We start from the raw sequence: 15,944 nt of genomic DNA, 5'->3' as shown, positions 1-15,944 counted from the left end.
TCTTCTTTCAATGCTTGAAATGTAATAACATCATTCAAATCTATTACCTATTATCTATCAGCGTATCAGCATTTAAGGCTCGACCCACACAGTTTATAATGTGGAATAGATGGTGAACTTCCCAAAGTAGAAAGAAACTTTGCTCAGAGAATTAGCACCTACTTTGTCTTATTAGTTTTGCTTCAGAATGTATCGACAAACCAACAAGATTCTGTCTTGAATACGTTTTGGCTTTCTAAAAGGTATCTCTGGTCTCTGTGTTGTGTCATGGTAAATATCCTGAGGCTATAACTACAGTATGAGTAAGTTTTGCTTGGTAACAATCTTGAATTGACTTTCTAACTCTGGGCAAGCTTCCAGCATAAGGCAATGTAAGCTAAATAAGGTCATTAAACTTTGGGATCTCAAAAAAAACATGTAAATGCTTGAGGGAAAATATGTATTCAAACCAAATGTATTTTATTTTATAGTCGGTCTACCGTCTAACCTTCACTTCGAGTTAACATTCAATTTGATCGGAAAGAACATATACTGGCAGCAGAGAATGGACATTGAACAATTCAGTCATTATTGTGTTATTGAAAATCACTCTTGAAGTTTGTCTTACCTTTCTCTTGTTGGATGGACAGACAGGTAACTCAGCACAGTCTTAGATCCCACTTTGTCATTCATCCTCTCATAGCTGGATCCCATAGTCTGTTGATCTGTAAAAAAAAAAAAACGTGTTTTTTAAACTAAGGGAAATACAGACAGCCATACAGACTTACAGACAGTGGTTACATACCAACACCTGCTTCCAACCATCACCTCATCTTAAGGTAGGTTGATGACATAATTAACCTCTTGGATCTCTAGGGGCGCTATTTCATTTTTGGATAAAAAACGTTCCCGTTTTAAGCGCAATATTTTGTCACGAAAAGATGCTCGACTATGCATATTATTGACCGTTTTGGAAAGAAAACACTCTGAAGTTTCAGAATCTGCAAAGATATTGTCTGTAAGTGCCCCAGAACTCATTCTACAGGCGAAACCAAGATGATACGTCAACCAGGAAATGAGCAGAATCTCTGAAGCTCTGTTTTCCATTGTCTCCTTATATGGCTGTGATTGCGCAAGGAATGAGCCTACACTTTCTGTCGTTTCCCCAAGGTGTTTGCAGCATTGTGACGTATTTGTAGGCATATCATTGGAAGATTGACCATAAGAGACTACATTTTCCAAGTGTCCGCCTGGTGTCCCTGCGTCGAAATTGGAGCGCAAAGCCAGGTGCAATTATTTTTCCATTTGAGAGCAAGGAGAAACCAGGCTTCCACGAAGGATATATCATCGAAGAGATATGTGGAAAAACACCTTGAGGATTGATTCTAAACCACGTTTGCCATGTTTCAGTCGATATTATGGAGTTAATTTGGAAAAAAGTTCGCATTTTGAGGGCTGAATTTTCATTTTTTTTTTTTTTTTTGTTTTGGTAGCCAAATGTGATGTACAAAACGGAGCTATTTCTAATACACAAAGAATCTTTTTGGAAAAACTTAGCATCTGCTATCTAACTGAGAGTCTCCTCATTGAAAACATCAGAAGTTCTTCAAAGGTAAGTTATTTTATTTGAAGGCTTTACTTGTTTTTGTGATAGTTGCCTGCTAAATGCTAACGCTAATGCTAACGCTAAATGCTACGCTAGCTAGCTACTGTTACATAAATGATTGTTTTCCTATGGTTGAAAAGCATATTTTGAAAATCTGAGATGACAGTGTTGTTAACAAAAGGCTAAGCTTGAGAGATAGCATATTTATTTCATTTCATTTGCGATTTTCATGAATAGTTAACGTTGCGTTATGGTAATGAGCTTAGGTCTATAAATAGAATCCCGGATCCGGGTTTGGTCGTCGCAACAGGTTAAATAATCTTGGCTTTGAACCACGTTATGTGAATTATCCCTGTTATTGTACATCTTACAGTACTTGGCTATCTCACCCTTATAACTACAGGAATCTAGGGTGCTCGAGGGCCTTTGATCCTATAACATACAAACTAAATATACGAAGAATGCAAAAACGTTTGGATGTGCCCTGAATCCTGGAGACTTGAACGTGCACAGATAGGGCTCTACCTGTGCAGAATACATGCCCCTTTGCCCTTTCAGTCTCCAAAGTGTCCTTTTCGGTGGTAGAATAATTTCCCAGCCAAAGTTTTTATTTTAAATACATTTTTTGTCATTGTTGTTCTGAACCCACTGCATGCAAGTCATCTTTAATTAACTTCTTATGGCTGCAGGGACAGTATTGAGTAGCTTGGATGAAAAGGTGCCCATTGTAAACGGCCAGCTCCTCAGTCTCAGTTGCTAATATATGTATATTAATATTAGTATTGGATAGAAAACACTCAAGTTTCCAAATCTGTCAATTGCCTTTCCCTCTCCTACTGATAAAGACATTTGCGTTTGATATATTATCTATTATATATTTTAAAAACAACCTGAGGATTGATTATAAAACATGTTTGACATGTTTCTGTGGACATTACGGAAACTATTTGGAATTTGTCTGCGTTGTTGTGACCGCTCTTTCCTGTGGATTTCTGAACATAACGCGCCAAACAAACGGAGGTATGTTGGATATAAAAATAATCTTTATGGAACAAAAGGAACATTTATTGTGTAACTGGGAGTCTCGTGAGTGGAAACATCTGAAGATCATCAAAGGTAAACGATTCATTTGATTGCTTTTCTGATTTTCGTGACCAAGCTACTTCATACTAAGTGTACATAATGTTTTGTCGAGCGATCGATTAACTTACACAAACGCTTGGATTGCTTTCGCTGTAAAGCATATTTTCAAAACACGACAGGTGGATTAACAAAAGGCTAAGCTGTGTTTTCCTATATTGCACTTGTGATTTCATGATTATAAATATTTTTAGTAATATTCATTGAATGTGGCGCTATGTTGTTGATGACAAATATCCCGTTAACAGGATTGCAGCCCTAACAAGTTACATTCTCATCCATGCTTCAGAAACAAAAGGTTGCACGTCTTGATTGTTGACCAATGACCAGTCATCAGCATTGGAGCACAAAGGTGGGCACACATATCCAAATTAGTGATCAAAAATAACTTCCACAGGGATGCTGGTCTATGTTGATTCCAATGTGTCAAGTTGGCTGGCGGACCATTCTTGAGGATGAAAAACACAGCAGTGTCGGAGTTCTTGACACAAACCAGTGCATCTGGCTCCTTCTACCATACCCCATTCAAAAGCACTTTCACCCTCTGAATGACACATACACAACCTATGTCTCAATTGTTTCAAGGCTTAACAATCCTTCTTTAACCTGTCTCCTCCCCTCCATCTACACTGATTGATGTGGATTTAACAGGTGACATCACTAATGGATCGTAGCTTCTACCTGGATTCACCTGTTCAATCTATGTCATGGAAAAATCAGGTGTTCCTAATGTTTTGTATAGTCAGTGTATGTTTAAAGATAAACAGCTGTACCATCGCACTGCTATCAATATTATGGGATGAAGATTTAACATATGCTGGCGAATTTATTACAATATTTGTGAAGAAGAACAGGGCTACCCGGCTGGCAATGAGCACTCTGCAAGCATGCTGCCCTCCAAAGTGATGGCACGGTGCAGACAGTACATGCTTTCCATCTGATCCTGCAGACTCAGTTAACTTCTTATGGGCAGGTGGGACGGTAGCGTCCCACCTGCCCAACATCCGGTGAAATTCAAAAATACCAAATTAAAATATTTAACATTCTTGAAAATATGTGTTATACATCAAAATAAAGCTTAACTTCTTGTTAATCAAGCTGCTGTGTCAGATTTCAAAAAGGCTTTACGGCGAAAGCAAACCATGTGATTATCTGAGGACACCGCCCCGTATACAAACACATGAAAATCATATTTCAACCAGGCAGGTGCGCCACAAAAGTCAGAAGTAGCTATATAATTCATGCCTAACCTTTAAAGATCTTCTTCTGTTGGCACTCCAAAATGTCCCACAAACATCACAAATGGTCCTTTTGTTTGATAATGTCCTTCTTAATGCCCCAAAAATGTCCATTTATTTGGCGTGTTTGATTCAGAAATAAACCGGTTTCAACCTGCCCAACATGCCTACAAAGTATCTAATAAGTTACCTGTAAACTTGGTCCAAACATTTCAAACAACGTTCCTAATCCAACCTCAGGGACCCTAAAATGTAAATAATCGTGTAAGACGGTTGGTTATAAACTGTTTCCAATACCGGATAAAAACAACGTGAATGTCACGCCCTGACCTTAGAGATCCTTTATAGTTTCTTTTTTTCTAGGTTGACTTGGTATGGTTCCCAATCTGAGGCAGCTGTCTATCGTTTTCTGAGGTTGGGGATCATATTTAGGCCGCCTTTTCCCAACTGTTTGTTGTGGGATCTTGTTTTTGTGTAGTGCCTGGGTGCACTGCATTGACTTCACGTTTAGTTTGTTCTGTATTGTTTTGGTGAGTTTCATTTATTAAACATGTGGAACTCTACGCACGCTGCGCCTTTGTCCGATTCTTACAACACCGTTCGTGACAGTGAAGCGTGCTCCAGTTCATGCGCATCAAAACAGTAGAGTCCACCTGGAGTGACACTTACAATGAATAGCACTACTTCTTCATTTCTCAAAAGAAAAACATTGAACAATTTCTAAAGACTGTTGACATCTAGTGGAAGCCATAGGAACTGCAACCAGGTTCCTAATAATAAGGGTATCCCATAGAAACCAAATGGAAAATCCTATGACCTCAATTTTATTTTTCCCCCTGGATGGTTTGTCCTCTGAGATTTGCCTGCCATATCAGTTCTGAAATACGCACATACATAATTGTAACAGTTTTAGAAACTTTGGAGTGTTTCCTATCCAAATCTACCAATTGTATGCATATCCTAGCTTCTGGGCCTGAGTAACAGGCAGTTTACTTTGGGCACACTTTTCATCCGGACGTGAAAATGCTGCCCCCTACCCAAGAGAGGTTAAAAATAGGCAGTATGATTTTGCTTGGTCTGGACTCCAGAGAAGTTACATGATATATCCCTAGTTGATATTGGCTGTTAACGTGAACAACTTTCAGCTCAAAATGCAGTTTATTTCTGTATCCTGTGTTTGAAAATATATCACAGTTTATGGCTGAATTGACAGGCTACATTTTCGCTCATTTTCGTTCGCTTGTGTGCATGTTCGTGTTAGCCTAAGATTAGCTACCATGTGCCTGTGATTAACTTCTTGATTCTACTTGAGACGCATATGTCTCAACTAGGCACCTGGAAATGCAAATGCGCTACGCTAAATGCTAAATGTACTCGTTAAAACTCAAACCTTGATCAAAATTCACAAGCAGGGTATTGAATTAAAGCTACACTCGTTGTGAACCTAGCCAACAAGTCAGATTTTTAAAATGCTTTTCGGCGAAAGCATGAGAAGCTATTATCTGATAGCATGCAACACCCCAAAATGCCTGAATGCGATGTAAACAAAGATATAGCTTAGCCGGCGCAACACAAAACGCAGAAATAAAATATAAAACATTCATTACCTTTGACGAGCTTCTTTCTTGGCACTCCTGTATGCCCCATAAACATCACTATTGGGTCTTTTTTTCGTTTAAATCGGTCCATATATACCCAAAATAGCTTTCTATGGAAGCTGTGTCATTCAGAAAAAAACATCGTTTTTAAACGCTGCGTCATTTTTTAAAATTAAAAAAGTCGACGATAAACTTTCACAAAACACTTCGAAATCCTTTTGTAATCCAACTTTAGGTATTAGTAAACGTTTATAATCTATCAAAATGATTACAGGGCGATGTATATTCAATAGCTCCTCGTCTGCAAATCAATGGCTGCCAATGTCCACATTCACAGCATCCTGGTGGAGACCGGAAGAAACGGAATCCAGATAGTTGGATTTTCCAACAAAAAATTCAATTGAAAATGACGACAATGGCGACATCGTGTGGAATTTGTATGAATTGCATGCAGGTCGATATTAAATTTTGTCCTCTTTTAACAACCCATGAAAGTGACTTATGGAAATTATTTTTAGCTTTCAGAGAGCAGTTTTTCTTGCGTTTTTCAATGAAACACACGATCTGTTATAGTCACAGCCGTGATTTAACCAGTTTTAGAAACTTCAGAGTGTTTTCTATCCACACATACTAATCATATGCATATACTATATTCCTGGCATGAGTAGCAGGACGCTGAAAAGTTGCGCGATTTTTAACAGAATGTTCGAAAAAGGAGGGGGTAATTATTTCTGTCCGAAGACTGGAAAAAGTCCACACCCACTAAGAAATAACCCCCTTCAGATGTGCGATGCAATTTACAGTATGAGTGAGGAAAGACGAATGGGAACAGATTCTTATTTTATAGCTCTTTTTTCTCCTGATGGCGTAGTCGGCAGAGACTAGTGCTACTGTGCCAGTAATGGATTTTTGATTGAAATTACAATAAGATCTTTTTTCATTCCAGTTTATTCTGGAGTGCCGGGAAAGAAGGTCACAATGATTACAAATTAGAATAATGAGAGTGACAGACACTGCATGTGGGCATGCTGACAGCTTGTACAGGATATTAAAAGAGAGTTGGGAATTGAATGGGGCGATGACTGATTGGAGAGGGACATTTTATATGCAATGGGCCTCCCAGCACTAGTGAGCTCCAAAGGGCTGCGTTATGTTGTCCGCGGCAGGCATGGACATTACAGCAAAGACACAGAATGCTGTCTGACTGAGTTGCTTGCCAAGTATAAATTGAAGAGATAGCAAACTCCTGTCTGGTATTGTATGTAGGCTATGAATCCATTTTACTTTTCACCACTTAGTTCTATCCTCAAGTACTAAGGCTCTGGTGTGAGAGTGTCACGGACAGACTGTACAATCAGACAGAAATGCATTCAATCAAACCTCCAAACCATAACGCATATGCCTCCTACAGTTTGTCTGATTTCTGAGGTGCCTTTTTTGTTATTCCATAACCTAGAATTAATATATATTCAGGAGTGTCTGCGGGGAGGGAATCTGTAATAATTAGCATGCAATTGCCGTGTTTAACTTCTTGGTGACAGGGGGCAGTATTTTCACGTCCGGATGAAATGTATGCCCAAATTCAACTGCCTGCTACTCATCACCAGAAGATATGATATGCATATCATTAGTAGATTTGGATAGAAAACACTCTGAAGTTTCTAAAACTGTTTGCATCATGTCTGTGAGTATAACAAAACCTATGTAGCAGACAAAACCCTGAGGACAAACCAATCAGATTTCTTTTTGAGGTCACTCTCTTTTCAATGGGTTTTCATTGGGAATCCAAATTTCTAAGGGACCTTCTTGCAGTTCTGACCGCTTCCACTGGATGTCACCAGTCTTTAGAAATTGGTTTAGGTTTTTCCTTCGTGTAATGAAGAAGTAGCCCTGTTCAAAACGAGGGTCACTTCAAGTGTACTGTTAGAGGGGCGTGACCTGAACGGTAGCGTCAGATTGTTTTCTTCCTGTATTGAACACAGATCATCCCGTCTTCAATTTTATCGATTATTTACTTTAAAAAATACCTATAGTTGTATTACAAAAGTAGTTTGAAATGTTTTGGCCACGTTTACAGGTAACTTTTGAGATATTTTGTAGTCACGTTGCGCAAGTTGGAACCAGTGTTTTTCCGGATCAAACATGCCAAATAAATGGACATTTTGGATATATATGGACGGAATTAATCTAACAAAAGGACCATTTGTGATGTTTATGGGACATATTGGAGTGCCAACAGAAGAAGCTCGTCAAAGGTAAGGCATGATTTATATTTTTATTTCTGCGTTGTGTCGCGCCTGCAGGGTTGAAATATGTTTTCTCTCTTTTGTTTACAGAGGTGCTACCCTCAGATAATAGCATCGTTTGCTTTCGCCGAAAAGCCTTTTTGAAATCTGACATGTTGGATTCACAACACGTGTAGCTTTAATTTGGTGTCTTACATGTGTGATTTAATGAAAGTTTGATTTTTATAGTAATTTATTTGAATTTGGCGCTCTGCATTTTCACTGGCTTTTGGCCAGGTGCTATCGTCCCACATATCCCAAAGAGGTTAAACCTGGCTTCACCGCCATACAATATGCTCTTCCTTCCTCTTTCTTCCTCCTGTTTTATTCAGTAATTTCATCCTCACCAGCCCTTGTCCACAGAGACAGTTGTTTATCTGGTGTTTGGTGATGATGTTGTTGGGTTCTGCCTTCTAAACTTGAAAATATGAAATACCCTTAGTCATGTCACTGAGCGAGAGCGGGGAATGTAGAATGTTTACATTTTGTCGGAATATGTTATTGTTAGACATCAGGTATACTATAGGAAAGAGGAGGGCCACCGTCTGATACAAGTCAACATGACAGCCGTGAGTTGGGGTGGACTGAGGAATTTGAGCAGAGGTCAGGTCAGATGATGTGAGGAAGAACAGATATCACTAATGTTCTTTATATCAACAGAGGTGTATTGGCTGTTCAGAGGTGTAAGGAGGAGACTCAACATAGGAGGAAGGGTTAAATACCAGTGCTTGAGTAAACATGTATTGGTCTGTTCAGCTGACTCTTTTGGTGAATAGACTTGGTTTGAGCTTTTATAGTTGTCTGTCAGGTTCTACATAACAGGGTAAAAACTAACAGTTGTGGCGTTGTCGACAGGATTCACCACAATTTTTAGTCGAACCAGAGAGTCCAAATCAGTGGAGCAGGATTTCCCACTTATTTTTACATTTTGGGGAGATGAGAATCGCAGGCTGAACAGTAATAGAATAAGGACCTAAAAAGCCTGAGCTTATTCAGAAGTCCCATTGCATTATGACTGGTCGAAGATTTATGGTATCGGGTAAGTCTCGGAAGGTAAGTCCGAGCAGGCTATTACCTGCAAAGGGTAAATCCTAGGGGGTAAATCCCGGGTGGGGTTGGTACCATGCTAAACCCGTAATGGGGGGTGAAAGCCCAGCAGCGGTGGCCGTGCGGCCAGAGGGTGTGTGTGTGTATGAATGTTTGAACACGGATCATGTGTAGTAACAGTAGCAATAAAGGGAGCTAAAACCAGAAGTGTACGGGGGAGTGACCAAATTATCAATAGCCTAAGCTGTTACTACTTCGTGCTGTTGGGGGGTAAAACCAGCCACAAGTATATGGATGCATCGAAGTGTGGAACACTGAAATTAGAGAACGGTCCAGACCACAATACGCAGGCATCCTAACCACAGCATTTTATCAGCAGTGGATAAAACTGGAAAAATAGAAAAATAGAGACCTGCGAGGTAAAATGGAGTAGGCAGTAGACAAGAATGAGGCGACGAATAAAAAACTAGGCACTGCCGAAGGGCATGCACATAGATTAGATGAACAAAAGCAGGAATTGGCTAAAGAGCTAGAAAAGAGTCAAACCTAACCCAGGAATTAGAGAAAGACATTGAGGATAAACAACTCAGAGTTACGCTTCAACAATGTCAAAATATGTCTGGTGGAGTATATACAATTGTCACTCCTCCACTGTTCGCCCCATGCTATGAGGTGAAACAGGTCACAACTGGTAGACCATCATTTTACCCCTCTCTTAAAGAGCAAAAAGAGTGATATGGGTTGTGAGAGGCAGAGGACAGGAACATTATGAGTTCGGACATAGTAGTCCCGGACTGGGTAGTGGACCAGCATGATTCAGGTAATCATAGAGATGTGCTACCAGTACAAACACACGTGACCCCGGTTACATATTATCCGGGACAAATCCGGGGAGGACAACCCAGATGACGAGCAGCCCCAAGTACGGATACAACTTCAGCATCACCATCAGCCACTGAGCGTGAGCATCACCATCAGCCACTGAGCGTGAGCATCACCATCAGCCACTGAGCGTAGCATCACCATCAGCCACTGAGCGTGAGCATCACCATCAGCCACTGAGCGTGAGCATCACCATCAGCCACTGAGCGTAGCATCACCATCAGCAAGTGAGCGTAGCATCACCATCAGCCACTGAGCGTAGCATCACCATCAGCCACTGAGCGTAGCATCACCATCAGCCACTGAGCGTAGCATCACCATCAGCCACTGAGCGTGAGCATCACCATCAGTGTGAGCATGAGCAAAATGCGTAGTATTATGAAAGAGGCACCGGATTCAGTAAGGGAGGGACAGAAATGTATAAACAATGCGTCCTCTGGCAAGGCCAAACACTCCTCGCACACTCAGGAAGACCCTAGGAGTTTCGATTTTGTGAGACATTTTATTTCGTCGTTTTCTGAAATTTGCTGAACCACTTACAGAGTTGACGAAAGTGGGGAAGGGCCCCCATGAAAGGATAGAGTGGAGTCCAAGAGTGTGAGGAGCAATTGTGACCCGTTTCAGGAAACTAGACACACTTCGCAAGTCACAACTTCACAGGAGAGCCATTTGTACATTTGTTTTCATCAGAAATGCCTTCGGGAACCTGTGAACTTTATTGTGCCTTAATAACAAATTTGCATGGCATCGGTAGATAAAAATAACAATTGTTAAATTACGAGCCTTGTTGGTTAATAAGCCACAGAAAAAGTCAGCAACATTTCCACTTGTCATGATTGGCTGAAATAATGACTGGGCTAGACATGCCGAGAGATCTTTAAAAAAAAATGTATTGTGTAGTGGAGCTGCATAAGTGTTGGTCTCCACTTTCTGGAGGATTGAGTGGTGAAATCAGTAGAATTAGAGTAGGGTAGCTAATGAGATGGAGAAAACACCTGTCTCCAGATTACACCTTCAAACTAAGGGCAACTGTGGCATGGCATCCGTGACAGGGAGATAGGTCCATCATGCATGATGATGTATACAGGGAAAATAGTCTCGCTAGAAATATTTTCAGGTATTATACTGGAACCTGGTTGGTTAGTTCCCAGTAGATTCATGCAGGGTAGTAACGTCATGATTTTGCACTATGTTCATTGTTGTTTAACTAGTTAACGTTAGCTGGCTGGCTCGTTAGCTAACGTTACATGTGTGATCTTACACATTGTTTACCTAGCTAAGTTCATTGCTTACCTAGATAGCTACATGTCTTAAGCTAAAGTATACAACACCCATTGAATATGGCCTGTGTCAGTAAACGTTGGCAAAAAAGTGTTAATGAAATTGTTTCCAGCGGCACTGGTTAGACTGTTTTCATGTTTTCCAGAGGTAAACAAATCATCGGCTAGCACATCAAGTGTGCGCTCTGAACGCTTCAAGAGCGAAACGAGATGGGAGAGGCTAAAGCTTAAGAGGGTGTGAACGATGATGAATGGGTGTGGACAAAGAAGAGCTCTTCACCAGATAACAAAACATTCAAAGTCCATTTTCTCAAAAGTGAAGTTTATCAACTTTCAAAGCAGAATTAGTTTCCCCTTGTTCCTCCAAAAAAATCTAGTGTAATATACCATTTTGTAGCTCTGAGTCTCTACTTTTATCCAATGTAAAAAAACACGATTTCAAATGTTGCTACGTAAGACCAAATCCAGGTGATGAGTCACAATTGTGTCAAGCGCCAGCATTGACACAAACTAAAATTACCTTTTTAAAATGTTTGTTCATGAACATGAAGGACATTGCAGTGCAGTGGTTACGCAAAATCACAGGGGAAAAGAGGACCAGTAATGTACTGGAGTAAATCGTTAGACTTGGTTGCGAGAAACCTCCTTTTATGATATAGCTTTTGCCCCATTATAATCAAAGCCTTGTTATGCAACACCATTTCTGTCACTTGTATCGCCCTCAGGCACTGAGGTTTATTCACCAGTAATGGCCTTTAGTACAGCAACTAAGGAAGTGAAGTGGTCAGAGAAAGTTTTAGACACCAGTAGATCACGCACTTGGGAAAGATAGCTTATTGGGGGTAATTATACTCTGGACAACAACCTAAGGGGTGAATATGGGAACCAAACGATTCTTACTGTCAAGCTTTTTAGGGGCTGAACTAGTGACAGACAGAAATCCATCAGTGTAGATGGTATGATGTGGGGGTCAAGGGTCAGTCCTACGGAGTGTTAGTTGCAGATTCTGGCAGTACCGATATCAGTGCATTCTATGGAGTCACAAAAACGTTAGGAGTTAACGTTACAGGAGATGGGGAGCAAAGTGAAAATGACATGACTTGGGAACACCTCTTGGAGCCTGTGGTGTGAAAGCTGTCATCAATTTGACAAAGGGTGGCTACATTGAAGAATCTACAATCTAAAATACATTTGATTTGTTTAACACTTTTTGGGGTACTACATGATTCAATATTTGTTATTTCATAGTACTGATGATTTCACTATTATTCTACAATGTAGATCATAGTAAAAATAAAGAAAAACCATTGAATGAGTAGGTGTGTCTAAACTTTTGTCTGGTACTGTATAATTGTGCATTTAACACCTTGTTAATACTGTTATGTATTATGTTTATTTTTGCTTCTCAAGTCTTGTGCTATCACTCCCTTAGGAACCAGATGCTGAAACTTTTACAGATGCACAAGTGAGAGCATCCTGTCGGGCTGTATCACCGCATGGTACGGCAACTGCACCGCCCTCAACCGCAAGGCTCTCCAGAGGTTGGTGCGGTCTGCACAATGCATCAGCTGGGGCACGCTACCTGCCCTCCAGGACACCTACAGCACCCGATGTCACAGGAAGGCCAAAAAGATCATCAAGGACAACAACCACCCGAGTCACTGCCTGATCACCCCGCTACCATCCAGAAGGCAGTACAGGTGCATCAAAGTTGGGTTCGAGAGACTGAAAAACAGCTTCTATCTCAAGGCCATCAGACTGTCAACCTCTCTAGGGCGTGTGGGACGCTACCATCCCACCTGGCCAACATCCGGTGAAAATGCAGAGCGCCAAATTCAAATTAAATTACTACAAATATTGAACTTTCATGATATCACAAGTGTAATACATCAAAATAAAGCTTAACTTGTTGTTAACCTGTTGAGTGTAGGGGGCAGTTTTTTGATGTTTGGATGAAAAACGTACCCAAATTAAACTGCCTATTTCTCAGGCCCAGAATCTAGAATATGCATAGAATCAGATGTGGATAGAAAACACTCTAAAGTTTCCAAAACAATCAAAATATTGTCTGTGAGTATAACAGAACTGATATTGGAAAATCCAACCAGGAAGTGGCTTCTATTTTGAAAGCTCCATGTTCCATAGCCTGTTCCATAACTTCTTTATGTTCCATAACTTCTTATGGCTGCAATCTCGTTAACGGGATAATTTTCATCAACAACCGCTGATTTACAGAGCGCCACATTCAAATAATATTACTAAAAATATTTATATTCATGAAAGCACAAGTGCAATATAGCAAAACACAGTTTAGCCTTTTAACTTCTTATGGGTAGGTGGGACGGTAGCATTTTTCACAATTCCTGACATTTAATCCGAGTAAAACGGCCCAGTCTTAGGTCAGTTAGGATCACCACTTTATTTTAAGAATGTGAAATGTCAGAATAATAGTAGAGAGAAATATTTATTTCAGCATTTATTTATTTCATCCAATTCCCAGTAGGTCAGAAGTTTACAAACACTAAATTAGAATTTGGTAGCATTGCCTTTAAATTGTTTATCTTGGGTTAAATGGTTCGGGTAGCCTTCCACAAGCTTCCCACAATAAGTTGTGTGAATTTTGGCCCATTCCTCCTGACAGAGCTGGTGTAACTGAGTCAGGTTTGTAGGCCTCCTTGCTCGCACATGCTTTTTCAGTTCTGCCCACACATTTTCTATAAGATTGAGGTCAGGGCTTTGTGATGGCCACTCCAATATCTTGACTTTGTTGTCCTTAAGCCATTTTGCCACATTATTGGAAGTATGCTTGGGGTCATTGTCTATTTGGAAGACCCATTTGCAACAAAGCTTTCACTTCCTGACTGATGTCTTGAGATGTTACTTCATTATATCCACATAATTTTCCTGCCTCATGATGCCATTTATCTTGTGAATTTCACCAGTCCCTCCTGCAGCAAAGCACCCCCACATCATGATGCTGCCACCCCCGTGCTTCACGGTTGGGGTGGGGTTCTACGGCTTGCAAGCCTCCCCCTTTTTCCTCCAAACATAACGATGGTCATTATGGCCGAACAGTTCTATTTGTGTTTCATAAGACCAGAGAACATTTCTCCAAAAAGTACGATCTTTGTCCCCATGTGCAGTTGCAAACCGTAGTCTGGCTTTTTTATGGCGGTTTTGAAGCAGTGGCTTCTTCCTTGCTGAGCGGCCTTTCAGGTTATGTTGATATAGGACTCGTTTTACTTTGGATGTGGTTACCTTTGTACCTGTTTCCTCCAGCATCTTCTCAAGGTCCTTTGCTGTTGTTCTGGGATTGATTTGCACTTTTCGCATCAAAGTACGTTCATCTCTAGGAGACAGACCGCGTCCGTCGTTTTTTTCCTTAGGTCTTGGCTGATTTCTTTAGATTTCCCATGATGTCAAGCAAAGAGGCACTGATTTTGAAGGTAGGCCTTGAAATACATCCACAGGTACACCTCCAATTGACTCAAATTATGCCAATTAGCCTAGCAGAATTTTCTAAAGCCATGACATCATTTTCTGGAATTTTCCAAGTTGTTTAAAGGCACAATCAACTTAGTGTATTGTTAGATGTTACTGCACTGTCGGAACTAGAAGCACAAGCATTTTGCTACATTCACATTAACATCTGCTAACCATGTGTATGCGACCAATACAATTTGATTTGATTTTAAAATGGAGAAAGTTAAAAGCTACAGCCGAAATGGAGGAAGCCAAAAACTCCAGCTGAAATGTCATTCTGTTGTCTGACGAGAAATGGAAATAAGAGTGTGCATAGTGTGATTATAGATCAGGGGCATTTAAGTCTTGGAGGTGTAAACATAATAATCAACTGTGAATGTTAATCACATAGAATTTTTTGTTCATGTTTTGTTATCATTGTTTGTTAAATTTCTAAGTAATTTCCAAGTGTATATAATGATGAACAGTATGTAGTCAATGTTCAACAGAGGGGACTGACAATTTCTGACTTCTAAACCTGAAATATACTTATTCATGTCACTGAGGAAGAGAGTTGAATGTAGAACGTTTATATTATGTCAGAATATGTTATTGTTAGACATCAGGGATACTATGGGAAGGAGGGGGGCCACAGTCTGGTACAAGTCAACATGACAGCCGTGAGTTGGGGAGCAGTGAGGAATTTGGGCAGAGGTCAGGTAAAATTAAGTGAGGAAGAACAGATTTCACAAAAATTCTGTGTAGCAACAGAGGTGTATTGGCTGTTCAGAGGTGTAAGGAGGAGACTCAACATAGGAGGAAGGGTTAAATACCAGTGCTTATGTGAATATGTCTTGGTCTGTTCAGCTGTCAGATCTTTTGTGTGAATAAACTTGGTTTAACCTGTTATTTAGAACCTAACAATGTCTAGGTTCTGGTCTGGATACAATGTATTGAGGGAGAGTGAGACAGAGAGAGTGAGAGTCACTGTGGCAAGTGAACAGAGATTCTGAGGAAAATACGAAAAGTAATTTGCCTTCAGAATTTCAATTCTGAGCAAAACATAGCTGAAGTGCCTTCAGCAGCTCAGCAGAGAGGTAATACTCCCTCTTGTTGTTGGCGCAGCAGTTTATGAAATATTCCAACACTTGCCAGGCACCTGAAACTAATGGGGTTTTGGCTTGCTGATGGAAGATAGCAGCAGTCTGAAATATTACTTGACTATCAGAGAAGGGATTAGGTACTGCAGTAGTTACACTGTCTGCTGTTGTTGTGTCTGCCTGCATTGAGGAAGAAACCCTGAGGTAGTCTGGATATTAGTGATGAAATGCTTTCACTATAGTAAAGAAGTTAGTAATTCAAGGTAAATAAGAGTGCTTGAAGCAGTTTAATCAACCATTCCAATTGTACACCGTTTGAGGCAAGAG

General features: G+C 40.3%; 1 pseudogene; it reads right to left on the bottom strand.

Moving 5' to 3' along the window:
* LOC139423511 (VPS10 domain-containing receptor SorCS3-like) overlaps nt 1–15,944 on the bottom strand; it is a 391,895-nt pseudogene that overhangs the window by 336,913 nt on the left and 39,038 nt on the right.

Source organism: Oncorhynchus clarkii, chromosome 13, assembly GCF_045791955.1.
Source record: "Oncorhynchus clarkii lewisi isolate Uvic-CL-2024 chromosome 13, UVic_Ocla_1.0, whole genome shotgun sequence".
In the NCBI taxonomy this organism is placed as follows: domain Eukaryota; kingdom Metazoa; phylum Chordata; class Actinopteri; order Salmoniformes; family Salmonidae; genus Oncorhynchus; species Oncorhynchus clarkii.
Note: the sequence above shows the minus strand (reverse complement) of the source record. Positions and strands in the feature narration are given on the sequence as shown.